Consider the following 11872-nt stretch of genomic DNA (forward strand, 5'->3'; position numbering starts at 1 on the left):
ATGGTGAAGTGTCTGTTCAAACCTTTTGCCTATTTTGTATTGGTTTGTTTGCTTGCTTGTTATTGTTTTGAGAATTTGTTTTGTGTTGTGAGTACAAGTTCTTTATCAGATAAATGTTTTGCGAAGCTTTTCTCCCAGTCTCCAGATTGTCTTCTTATTCTGTAAACAGTGTCTTTAAGCACAGTTTTAAAAATTTGAAGTACTGTTTATCAAATTGTTCTTTTATGGATACTGCTTTGCTTTTGTATCTAAATAATCTTTACCTAACCCAAGTTCACAAAGGTTTTCTCCTGTTTTCTTGGGTGTTCTAAAAATTTTATAGTTTTATGTTTTAATGTTAGGTTTGTGATTCACTTTGAGTTATGTTTTCTATATGTTGTGAGTTGTGATTCCAACTTTTTTGGTTTTTTGTTTGTTTTTGCATATGGGTATCCAAATGTGCCAGCACCATTTGTGGAAAAGACTGTCTTTTCTCCATTGAATTGTCTTAACATTTGCTGAAAATAAGTTGTCCATATGTATGCCTAGGTCTATTTCTGGATCTGTCTTGTTCCATGGATCTATTTGTCTGTCTTAGGCAAATACCTCACTGTCCCGGTACTGCAGCTCTATAATAAGTCTTGAAATAAGGTACTACGAGTACTCCAACTCTATTATTTTTAAAAGTTTATTGGCTATTCTATGTCCTTTTCATTCCCATATGCTTTTAAAACCAATTTGTCAATGTCTTGAATACCGCCTGCTGAAATGTGATTATGATAGCACTGAGTATATAGATGAATTTGTGGAGTTTTGTTATCCCTGCAACATTGCTCTTGTAACTGAAATTTTGTACCTCTTAATATCCCTCACCTATTTCTTTCCTCCCTCTATAAACCTCCCGTCTGGCAACCACCCATTTGTTCTCTTTATCTATGATTCTGTTTCTGTTTTGTTATGTTTGTTCATTTCTTTTGTTTTTTAGATTCCACATATGTGAAATCATACAGTATTTGTCTTTCTCTGTCTGAATTATTTCACTTAGCATAATATAGTTTAGATCCATCCATCATGTTGTCACAAATGGCAATATTTCATTCTTTTTTTTATTGAAGTATAGTTGATGTACAATATTATATAAATGACAGGTATAAAATATAGTGATACACAATTTTTAAGGGTTATACTCCACTTATAGTTATTATAAAATATTGGCTATATCCCCTGTCTTGTACAATATATCCTTGTAGCTTATTTTATACATAATAGTTTGTAACTCTTAATCCCCTACCCCTATTTTCACTTCCCCCCATCCCTCTCCCCACTGGTAACCACTAGTTTGTTCTCTATATCTGTGAGTTGGCTTCTTTTCTGTTATATTCACTAGTTTGTTTTATTTTTTAGATTCCACATATGATATCATACAGTATTTGTCTTTCTCTGTCTGACTTATTTCACCTAACATAATAGCCTCCAAGTCTATCCATGTTGTTGCAAATGGCAAAATTTCATTCTTTCAATCCATGTCTTTTGACTGAAGCACTTTGTCCATTTAAATTTAAAGTCATTCTTAATAGGTATGTACTATTTTTATCTTGTTAACTGTTTTCTGGTTGCTTATGTAGTTTTACGTTTTTATTGAGGTATAGCTGTTTTACAATGTTGTGTTAGTTTCTACTGTACAGCAAAGTGAAGTAGAGTTCCCTGTGCTAAACAGCAGGTTTTCATTAGTTATCTATTTTATACGTATTAATGTATATATGCCAATCCCAATCTCCCAATTCATCCCACCCCTCCTTTCCCGCCTTGGTGTCCATACATTTGTTCTCTATATCTGTGTCTCTATTTCTGCCTTGCAAACAGGTTCATCTGTAACATTTTTCTAGATTCCACATATATGCGTTAATATATGATATTTGTTTTTCTCTTTCTGACATACTTCACTCTGTATGACAGTCTCTAGGTCCATCCACATGTCTACAAATGACCCAGTTTTGTTCCTTTTTATGGCTGAGTAATATTCCATTGTACATATGTACCACATCTTCTTTATCCATTCGTCTGTCAATGGATATTTAGGTTGCTTCCATGTCCTGGCTATTGTAAATAGTGCTGCAATGAATATTGGGGTGCATGTGTCTTTTTGAATTGTGGTTTTCTCTGGGTATATGCCCAGCAGTGGGATTGCTGGGTCATATGGTAATTCTATTTTTAGTTTTCTGAGGAAGGTCCATATTGTTCTCCATAGTGGCTATATCAATTTACATTCCCACCAACAGTGCAAGAGGGCTCCCTTTTCTCCACACCCTCTCCAGCATTTGTTGTTTGTAGATTTTTTGATGATGCCCATTCTAACTGGTGTGAGGTGATACCTCATTGTAGTTTTATTTTTTTTAACATCTTTATTGGAGTATAATTGTTTTACAATGGTGTGTTAGTTTCTGCTATATAACAAAGTGAATCAGCTATACGTATGCATATATCCCCATATCTCCTCCCTCTTCCGTCTCCCTCCAACCCTTCCTATTCCACCCCTCTAGGTGGTCACAAAGCACCAGCTGATCTCCCTGTGCTATTCGGCTGCTTCCCACTAGCTATCTATTTTACATTTGGTAGTATATATAAGTCCATGCTACTCTCTCACTTCGTCCCAGCTTACCCTTCCCCCTCCCCGTGTCCTCAAGTCCATTCTCTACATCTGCATCTTTATTCCTGTCCTGCCCATAGGTTCTTCATAACCATTTTTTTTTAGATTCCATATATATGTGTTAGCATACGGTATTTGTTTTTCTCTTTCTGACTTACTTCACTCTGTATGACAGACTCTAGGTCCATCCACCTCACTACAAATAACTCAATTTCGTTTCTTTTTATGGCTGAGCAATATTCCGTTGTATATATGTGCCACATCTTCTTTATCCATTCATCTGTTGATGGACACTTAGGTTGCTTCCATGTCCTGGCTGTTGTAAATAGAGCTGCAATGAACATTGTGGTACATGACTCCTTTTGAATTATGGTTTTCTCAGGGTATATGCCCAGTAGTGGGATTGCTGGATTGTAAGGTAGTTCTATTTTTAGTTTTTTCAGGAACCTCCATACTGTTCTCCATAGTGGCTGTATCAATTTACATTCCCACCAACAGTGCAAGAGGGTTCCCTTTTCTCCAAATACTCTGCAGCATTTATTATTTGTAGATATTTTGATGCTGGCCATTCTGACCAGTGTGAGGTGATACCTCATTGTAGTTTTGATTCGCATTTCTCTAATGATTAGTGATGTTGAGCATCCTTTCATGTGTTTGTTGGCAATCTGTATGTCTTCTTTGGAGAAATGTCTATTTAGGTCTTCTGCCCATTTTTAGATTGGGTTGTTGGTTTTTTTGATATTGAACTGCATGAGCTGCTTGTAAATTTTGGAGATTAATCCTTTGTCAGTTGCTTCACTTGCAAATATTTTCTCCCATTCTGAGGGTTGTATTTTCGTCTTGTATATGGTTTCTTTTGCTGTGCAGAAGCTTTTAAGTTTCATTAGGTCCGATTTGTTTATTTTTGGTTTTATTTCTCTTACTCTAGGAGGTGGATCAAAAAAGATCTTGCTGTGGCTTATGTCAAAAAGAGTGTTCTTTCTATGTTTTCCTCTAAGAGTTTTATAGTGTCTGGTCTTACATTTAAGTCTTTAATCCATTTTGAGTTTATTTTTGTGTATGGTGTTAGGAAATGTTCTAATTTCATTCTTTTAAATGTAGCTGTCCAGTTTTCCCAGCACCACTTATTGAAGAGACTGTCTTTTCTCCACTGTATATCCTTGCCTCCTTTGTCATAGATTAGTTGACCATAGGTGCGTGGGTTTATCTCTGGGCTTTCTATCCTGTTCCATTGATCTATATTTCTGTTTTTGTGTCAGTACCATATTGTCTTGATTACTGTAGCTTTGTGGTAGAGTCTGAGGTCAGGGAATCTGATTCCTCCAGCTCCGTTTTTTGTGTTTTTGTTTTTTTTCCCCTCAAGATCGTTTTGACTCTTTGAGGTCTTTTGTCTCCATACAAATTTTAAGATTTTTTGTTCTGGTTCTGTGACAAATGCCACTGGTAGTTTGATAGGGATTGTATTGAATCTGTAGCTTGCTTTGGGTAGTGTAGTCATTTTCACAATATTGATTTTTCCAATCCAAGTACATGGTATATCTCCCCATCTGTTTATGTCATCTTTGATTTCTTTCATCAGTGTCTTATAGTTTTCTGGTATAGTTCTTTTACCTCCTTAGGTAGGTTTATGGAATCCTTCCTTGTGGTTCCTTCTTTATATCTTTTCGTTTAGAAGATATTTTCTGCTAGTCTTCAGGATTTTGTCATTGATAGTTGCTCTGTAAATAGTTGTAGTTTTGGTGTGCCTGTGGGAGGAGGTGAGCTCAGGGTCTTCCTCTCCACCATCTTGACCACCTCCCACAGGCTTAGGGTTTAAACTGCTCCAGGAGTCTTTACCTTGGTCCCTTACACTCACCCGTTATTGGAGAAGGCAAAACCACTACCGCTTTCAGCTGCCTTTCTCATCTTGACTTACTGTGTTTTCCACTGAATATCTGCTGGCTATCTTGTTCTTCTCATGTCTTAGGTCCATCAGATTCTGTGCCATTATTTCCTTGTTTTACTGTCACACAGATGCCAACAGGTCCTGTGGCTAGTGGTGATTTGTCTCCACCTATGTGCATTTTAAGGTCTATGAGAATAGTGTATCATCATGTTGCATTATAAATGTTGACGGTAATACTTGTTTTTGCTATCTAGTTGTTTTGTTTCTAAGAGTAGATTAAGAGAGATTGATAGACCATGTTAGCACCATCACCATTTTCTGACTCTGTCACCTAGATTTCGATCTTGTTAATTTTACCATATTTTTATACAACTATTTTTAAAATATTTAAAAGTAAATAATTATAGAATCCTTTTGATTTCCTCTGAAATATTTTAGTATGTTTTTTTAATAAAAGAACATATTCCTCAAGAAGAATCATACTACTACCACAACTGAAAAACATAACAATTCCCCAATATCATCATCTTTCAAGCAGCCCCTATATAGATTTCCTCCCTTGTCCTCACAATCGCTTTCACAAGTGAGATTTTTTCAAACCAGTGTCCACATGTTGCATAGAGTCTTTTAAGAATTTCTTAATCAAGAATGTCTATTGGGACTTCCCTGGTGGTGCAGTGGTTAAGAATCCACCTGCCAATGCAGGGGACACGGGTTCGAGACCTGGTCCAGGAAGATCTCACATGCCGTGGAGCAACTAAGCCCATGTGCCACAACTACTGAGCATGCGCTCTAGAACCTGCGAGACAACTACTGAACCCGTGTGCCACAACTACTGAAGCCCGCACACCTAGAGCCTGTGCTCCGCAATAAGAGAAGGCACTGCAATGAGAAGCCTGTGCACCGCAATGAAGAGTAGCCCCACTCGCCGCAACTAGAGAAAGCCTGCACGCAGCAACAAAGACCCAATGCAGCCAAAAAATAAAATTAATTAATTAATTTTTTAAAATTATATATATAAAAAAAGAATCTGCCTGCCAATGCAGGGGACATGGGTTCGAGCCCTGGTCCGGGAAGATCCCACATACCACGGAGCAACAGCCTGTGCGCCACAACTACTGAGCCTGCGCTCTAGAGCCCACGAGCCACAACTACTGAGCCCACGTACTGCAACTACGGAAGCTTGCGTGCCTGGAGCCTGCGCTCCACAACAAGAAAAGCCACTGCAATGAGAAGCCCGCGCACCACAACAAAGAGTAGCCCCCACTCGCCGCAACTAGAGAAAGGCCGCACACAGCAACAAAGACCCAACGCAGCCAAAAAAAAATAAATTAATTAAAAAAATAAAAGAATGTCTACTATCACAAATACATTTTTCCCTTTATTTTTGGATTATGATTTTCTTTCCTATGGAATTAATAGCTAGTGCATTTTGTTTTAGATAATTTCTGAAAATTGGTATTCAGAAAAGGTAGAGCATCGCAAAATAGGATCCTATAACCATCTCCCATAATTATATTCCATCCCTCAGAAGATATGCCATTATAATTTCTATTAAAACATTTCAAAGAGAAGTAGAGAGAATAATGTATAATGAAGCCCTTTGTACCTTCAACAGTCATTGACTTACTGCCTTTCTTGTTTTCATCAATTCTTCTACACTCCCTTTAAAGCACTATAATTAAAAATATTTTATTACATCTTTTCTACTGTGCTGAGCAGATGTCATAAAATAATGACACCATCCTAGGGAAATACATGAGAATACACTAAGCCATAGCTTGTGACTGACTCTAGAAATAAGGTGGGGAGTATAATGGGCTGGAGGGCTGAAGGTCACATCTGTTGCCAACCCTACACTGAGAAATGGTTGCACCTACCAACTGTTAAAAGAAATTTTTGGAACAATCATGAACATTTGTATAGGTTTAGGTTTGGGATGATATTAAGGAATGTTCTTGGCCGTTATAATAAAGTTCTGGATTTCTAAGAGAATACCTTTAATTTTTAGAGATTCATTCTGAAGTATTTGGATCTGAAATATTGGGAAGCCTGGGCTTGTTTTAAAAAGTCCACTAGGGTCCCTTCCTTCTACTTCCAGATGGATTTGGCCCTTTCCTCACTTCCCTCTCATACTCAGAAGATCCTGTAATTCTGGTTTTTGCCTCCACAGGGAAATCCAACTCAAAGAAGATAGAAGAGTTTCTAGAGATGGTAGAAAAGCTGCAGCAAGGTCATGGGTCTCCTTGTGCTTGGGTCCGGGTCTGGGGTTTGGGGACACGATTCAGAGCTTCACAATTCAAACCTCAGGAAATTATTCCATTCTACTTTTATTTTAAAATTTAATTCTTTGAACCAATTCAGAATTCAAGAAGTTAGATAGGATAGATGGCAAATGATTTCCCTAAACTCTTGTCTCCCATTTGCTTTCCCCACAGGCAGGCAAGTAACAACTGTTATTAGATAATTTATGTATCCTCCCAGAGATCTTTTTATATATACAAGTATGGAGAAGTATAAATATATATAAATATTTATATATAAATATGTAAAAATATATATAAGTATAAATATATATACTTCCCCACATTTTTTAATACACAAGTGGCAGAAAACCATGTAGATGGCTTTGCACCTTCCTTTTGTTGTTGTGCTGTGTGACAGAGATGACATGAGCCCAGAGCCCACAGCAGAACTAGGGCAAAGGAATTCTGCCAAGTCCATCCTTAGTTTAAAACGCTGTGGTAAGTCAGCCAAAACCAGATAAGTAGGAATTTTGGCACCTCTTCCTCAATGGCACATCAGGCCTGTTCCCTGGGCAGAAGTTAGGTAGAGAGGCCACAGGACAGGAACCTCAGAAACCACCTAACCTCATGAAAACAAAATGCCCCAGGGATGGTGGTATTCGAAGTTATTATTAGCACCTCAGAGAGTGCTCTGTGGCCCAAAGGTCATATAAGCAGTTAGTGACTTCAGAAATCCCTTGCTTGCGCTTATAACTCTGTGGACTCTTGATGGGTTCTGTGGGCTTGGCCCTGGGCAGATGCAGAGATGAAGACGCCTAGTTCCTACCTTGTGAGGAGTTGAGGATCCAACCTAGAAAATGAGTTGAGATGAGCATTTTAAGGCCTTGGGTATTTTTTAAATAGATGGATGGGATGTGTTTTCCTTATATTTCCATGTTTTGTTTTGTTTTGTTTAAATCCCATCTCAGAAGTAGAATTGTAAGGTCTGTGTCCCACAGGTAGAACCCTGGCTTACAGAAAAACTGGGTACTTGAGGCCCAGGAGTTCTTGGGGAATTGGTAGAGGGCTCAGGGATGGTTGGGATGTTTTTCCTCAAGCTTAGATGCCCAGCTTTGCACTGATGATCCTGGAGCCAGAGGGCCAAGAGGAGAGATGCTTCTCAGTTCAGATCATTGAAACTGGGAAACTTGTGAAGAGATTAAGTTAAAGAGGACCGTGGCAAGAGTTCTCCAAGAGGCAGTGTGCTCCCTTTCGGGGGGATGGGGTTTGCAATCTGCCACCTGGCATGCAAGGGGGCAGCATTTTTTCCTTTTATCTAATGGGGCCAATCCCTTAGTCACAGATTTGTCATGTTCTTCCCCAACCCTTGTCGGGGATCTTAATAGGATGAGGCTGCAGGGAGATCTCTCCATTGGCTTCCCACAACACAGAGTAAAATCCAGAAGCCCTTACCTTGGTTCACAAGGCCTTGTAGGATCTCCCTTCTCCCTTCACCCCACCTCACATCCTGGTACTCTCCACTTGCTCACCTGGTATCCTCCCTGTACCCTGGAACATGTACTTCCTTCCTCCCCAGCTCAAGGCATTTTCATTTTGCTGTTCCCTCTGCCTGGAAATGTCCCCACACCCTCCCCTCCTTGAGAATTGTAGAGTCTGCTCATCTTCGTTAGTTGGGGCCCAGAAAGTTGTTCCTGTACTTAAAGAAGCACCTGCCACCCCTTCACTCTTTATCTCCGTATGCCTTGTGTTATTATTGTTACTTTACAACACAGTTATCAACAGGATGCCAAATATCGTGATCTGTTTTTCTGTTCACTGTCCTTTTCTACCACTCATCACAGAAGCCCATGAGGGTCCTGCACATCTTTTGTGATGCAGGAGATACTCAATAAATGCATATTGAATGAAAGCAGGATGGACACTGTGTAAACACCCACCCCATCTCCACCTATTTCAGATGGCTGGCTGTCTCCAGCTCAATTTTCCATTCCCTCTGCAGCAGAAAGCCTGGATCCGAGGATTGAGGACCTGGTTAACCGGATTAAGGAGTTTCAAAAATGTGAGCTCAGGGACCTTGGCTGGCTGGCTTAGCTCAGAGAGAAGGGCCTGGTCTTTGAAGCTTCTGTTTCTTCATCTGCATAATCTGGGGATGTCTGTCAAGTCATTTGAAATGCAACAATTTGAGGGGGAGCAGAGTTGAGTGCTTTGCTTACCCAATGTCTGGCTTTCTCTTCTCTGGCCCAGTGAAACAGAAAGCCAGTGACGAGGTGAGAGAGGCCCATGCCCTCTGGGAGACCAAACAGAAGGAATTAGATTCATGTAAGTGGTTCGAGAAGAACACAGCGATGCCCCATGGCATCTCTAAGTTGTAACTCCCCATGTCCGCCCTCAACCCAGGATTCCAGACACACAGATTTTTAAATGTGGTCCCCAAGGCCCACTTGGGTGTCCTGCCACATCTTTGGCTTCAACTTCTACCTCTCACCCCAGCCCCCCTTCCACTAAAATGACAACAAACACAGAGCACACATTCACTTTCAGGACTTTTCACTCTGTTTCTTCTGTCTGTAGTGCTTTTCACCCTTGATGTCCTCCTACTGCCTCTAGGAATTCAGCTCTCAGCTCAAACCTCAGCTCCTTATACAGATTTTAACTTATCTTCCCATCGAAGAAATAGCAGCTGCCCCTACCCGATCATTCCTCTCTTCCTTAACCTTGCTTCTTTTTCTTTATAGCCCTTATCCCTACCTGACTTGGTATATTTACATCTTCGTTATCGTAGCTCTCTGATGCAATGTAAAGTTTGTGTAAAACTATGTTCATCCTGCACCATACTCACACTGCCATTTGTAAAAGCCATGCCTTTTAGCACTTACAGAGAATATGAGAACACATAGGGGAGAGGGCTGGTCTCAGAGTGATCTTTAGTAGCAAAAGGGATGGGATAGAAGACACTCAGGTCACTCCTGGGTCTGTACAAGACCTTGGACGTTACATCAAGCAAGTCCCTTCCCAGAAGTTGGAGTTTGGGCGGGGGGCGGGGCAGGGTCTGGTCCCTGATGTCTGAAAGTGTCACTATTTTTTTTTCAGTGAACCTAGAGCAGCTGCGCCTGGAGGGGATCTTGGGGAAAAAGCAAGGTATTTAATAGCTTCTCTCTCTTTGTCTCTCTGTATCTCTGTGTCTCTCTCTCTCCACCTTTCCCTCTCTCCCTGTCTCCTCTCTCTCTCTCTCTTCCTCTCTGTGCTTCTGCCCTAGCCACAAAAGCTACTTTGCCTATAGTAGACAGATTAATCCTGTTCAAATGTAACTCAATTCACATCTCTCCTATAATAAAACCCCTTCCTACCTCCCACCTCACTCATAGTAAACACAGGTGTCCTCTCAATGAGCTGCAGCCTAGATATTATCTGGCCCCTCTAGCTCTCCATTTTACTACTTCCCTTGGCTAAGTTCATTCCAGTCATTCTATTTCCTCACTATTCCCAGACATTCACTAGGCACATTTCAAAACCTCAGAACTTTTAATTCTGCCATTCCTTTTGCCTGGAACACTCCACTCACTGATAGTTATAATTTTCATAAATAATGACAGTTATTTGTATCATAATGAACTTAATATTTGCCTCCTATAGTCTGTTGATTCCCTAGTGGTAATTAATCACCCTTTTTTTGTTGTTCATTGAATTTTTACCAAAGTCTGACACATAGTATAGGCATTGGATAAATGTTTATGGAACAAATGAATGGAATAAATTCCTAGTAGGATGAAAGATTATTATTTTTAACCAAGCCTCTCTTAAGGAAACTGCAAGAGGAAACCAGGGTAAGAAAGAAAATACACAGGGAGCCAAACAGGCCAAAACCATGCAAGAACTTAAAAGCAGTAGTATCCAATTCAACTAACCATCTCTCCATCCATTTAACCATCCAGTCATCCTACCAGCTATTGATTCACCCAGCCTTCATCCATCCATCTATCTATCCGTCCAAATTATCCAGTGTATCCACTCTTCCATTCTTCCACCCTTTGCATCTAACCGTCCATCCATCTAACTATCTACCCATCCATCTATTCCTCTAACCAGCAATTGATGCAACCATCTATCCATCCACCCATCCATTCATCCATTTCATCATCCACCCATCTACCTACCATCTATCAATTCAGTCATCCAAACAGATGTTCATCTATCCATTCAAGCATACATCTATATAATTATCCATCATTCATCCACACAAAAATTCATACCATCATCCAACCAGCCATTTCCCATTCCTTTCAACCATCCATCCAATCATTTACTTATTCATCCATAATCCTTCCACTATTTATTTTTCATCTATTTATTAAACTGTCTGATGTTCCATCCATTCATCCAACCATGTGTTTTTCTCTCTTCATATATGCATCCAGTCATTTAGTCATCCACCTGTACACTCATAAATCCTTCCAACTTCCATCCATCATTTCCTGGAGAAAAGAAGAATCATCCAGGAATAGAGGCAAAGGTCATGGGAACCCCAGACTTTTCTCAGAAGCCTACCTTTGCTGTATATATTTATGTGTATGTGTGTGTATCTGGGTGTGTGGTGTGTAAAACCTGATGCCTCAGTGGCCAGGTTAAATGATCGCAGAACAAACTGCCCATTTCTGATAGACATTTATGGAGTTCCTGCTCTGCCAGCTGGTGGAAGAGGGCAACACCTACAGGTACACACACAGGTACAGACTGCTATGACACCTAAGGATTCTGTTCAGTTCATGCAAACATGTGGCAATTGTGCCAGGGCCCTTACTATGTGCCAAGGCCAACAGGATGGATTAATTAAATGCAGGTTTGTCTTCTAGGGGCCCAATCTATACGATAGGGACTCTGGAGGTGGGACATGGAGGCACAGAAGCGGAATTCCTTTAAATTAGTTTGGAATCTTCCACCTAATTGCCCAACTTCGATTCCTCCTGTGAACTCTCACAGGGCCTCCTCGGTTCCTCTCCCCACAGAGACACTGAAGATCTTCCTGATGCAATGCAAGGGAAAGGAAAGTGAGGTTCAGAGGTAAGAGGTCCCCGCCCTGCCTTGCTTCCTTCCACAGAGAAACTCATACAGGTGAAG

The sequence above is a fragment of the Eubalaena glacialis genome, chromosome X, assembly GCF_028564815.1.
Source record: "Eubalaena glacialis isolate mEubGla1 chromosome X, mEubGla1.1.hap2.+ XY, whole genome shotgun sequence".
In the NCBI taxonomy this organism is placed as follows: domain Eukaryota; kingdom Metazoa; phylum Chordata; class Mammalia; order Artiodactyla; family Balaenidae; genus Eubalaena; species Eubalaena glacialis.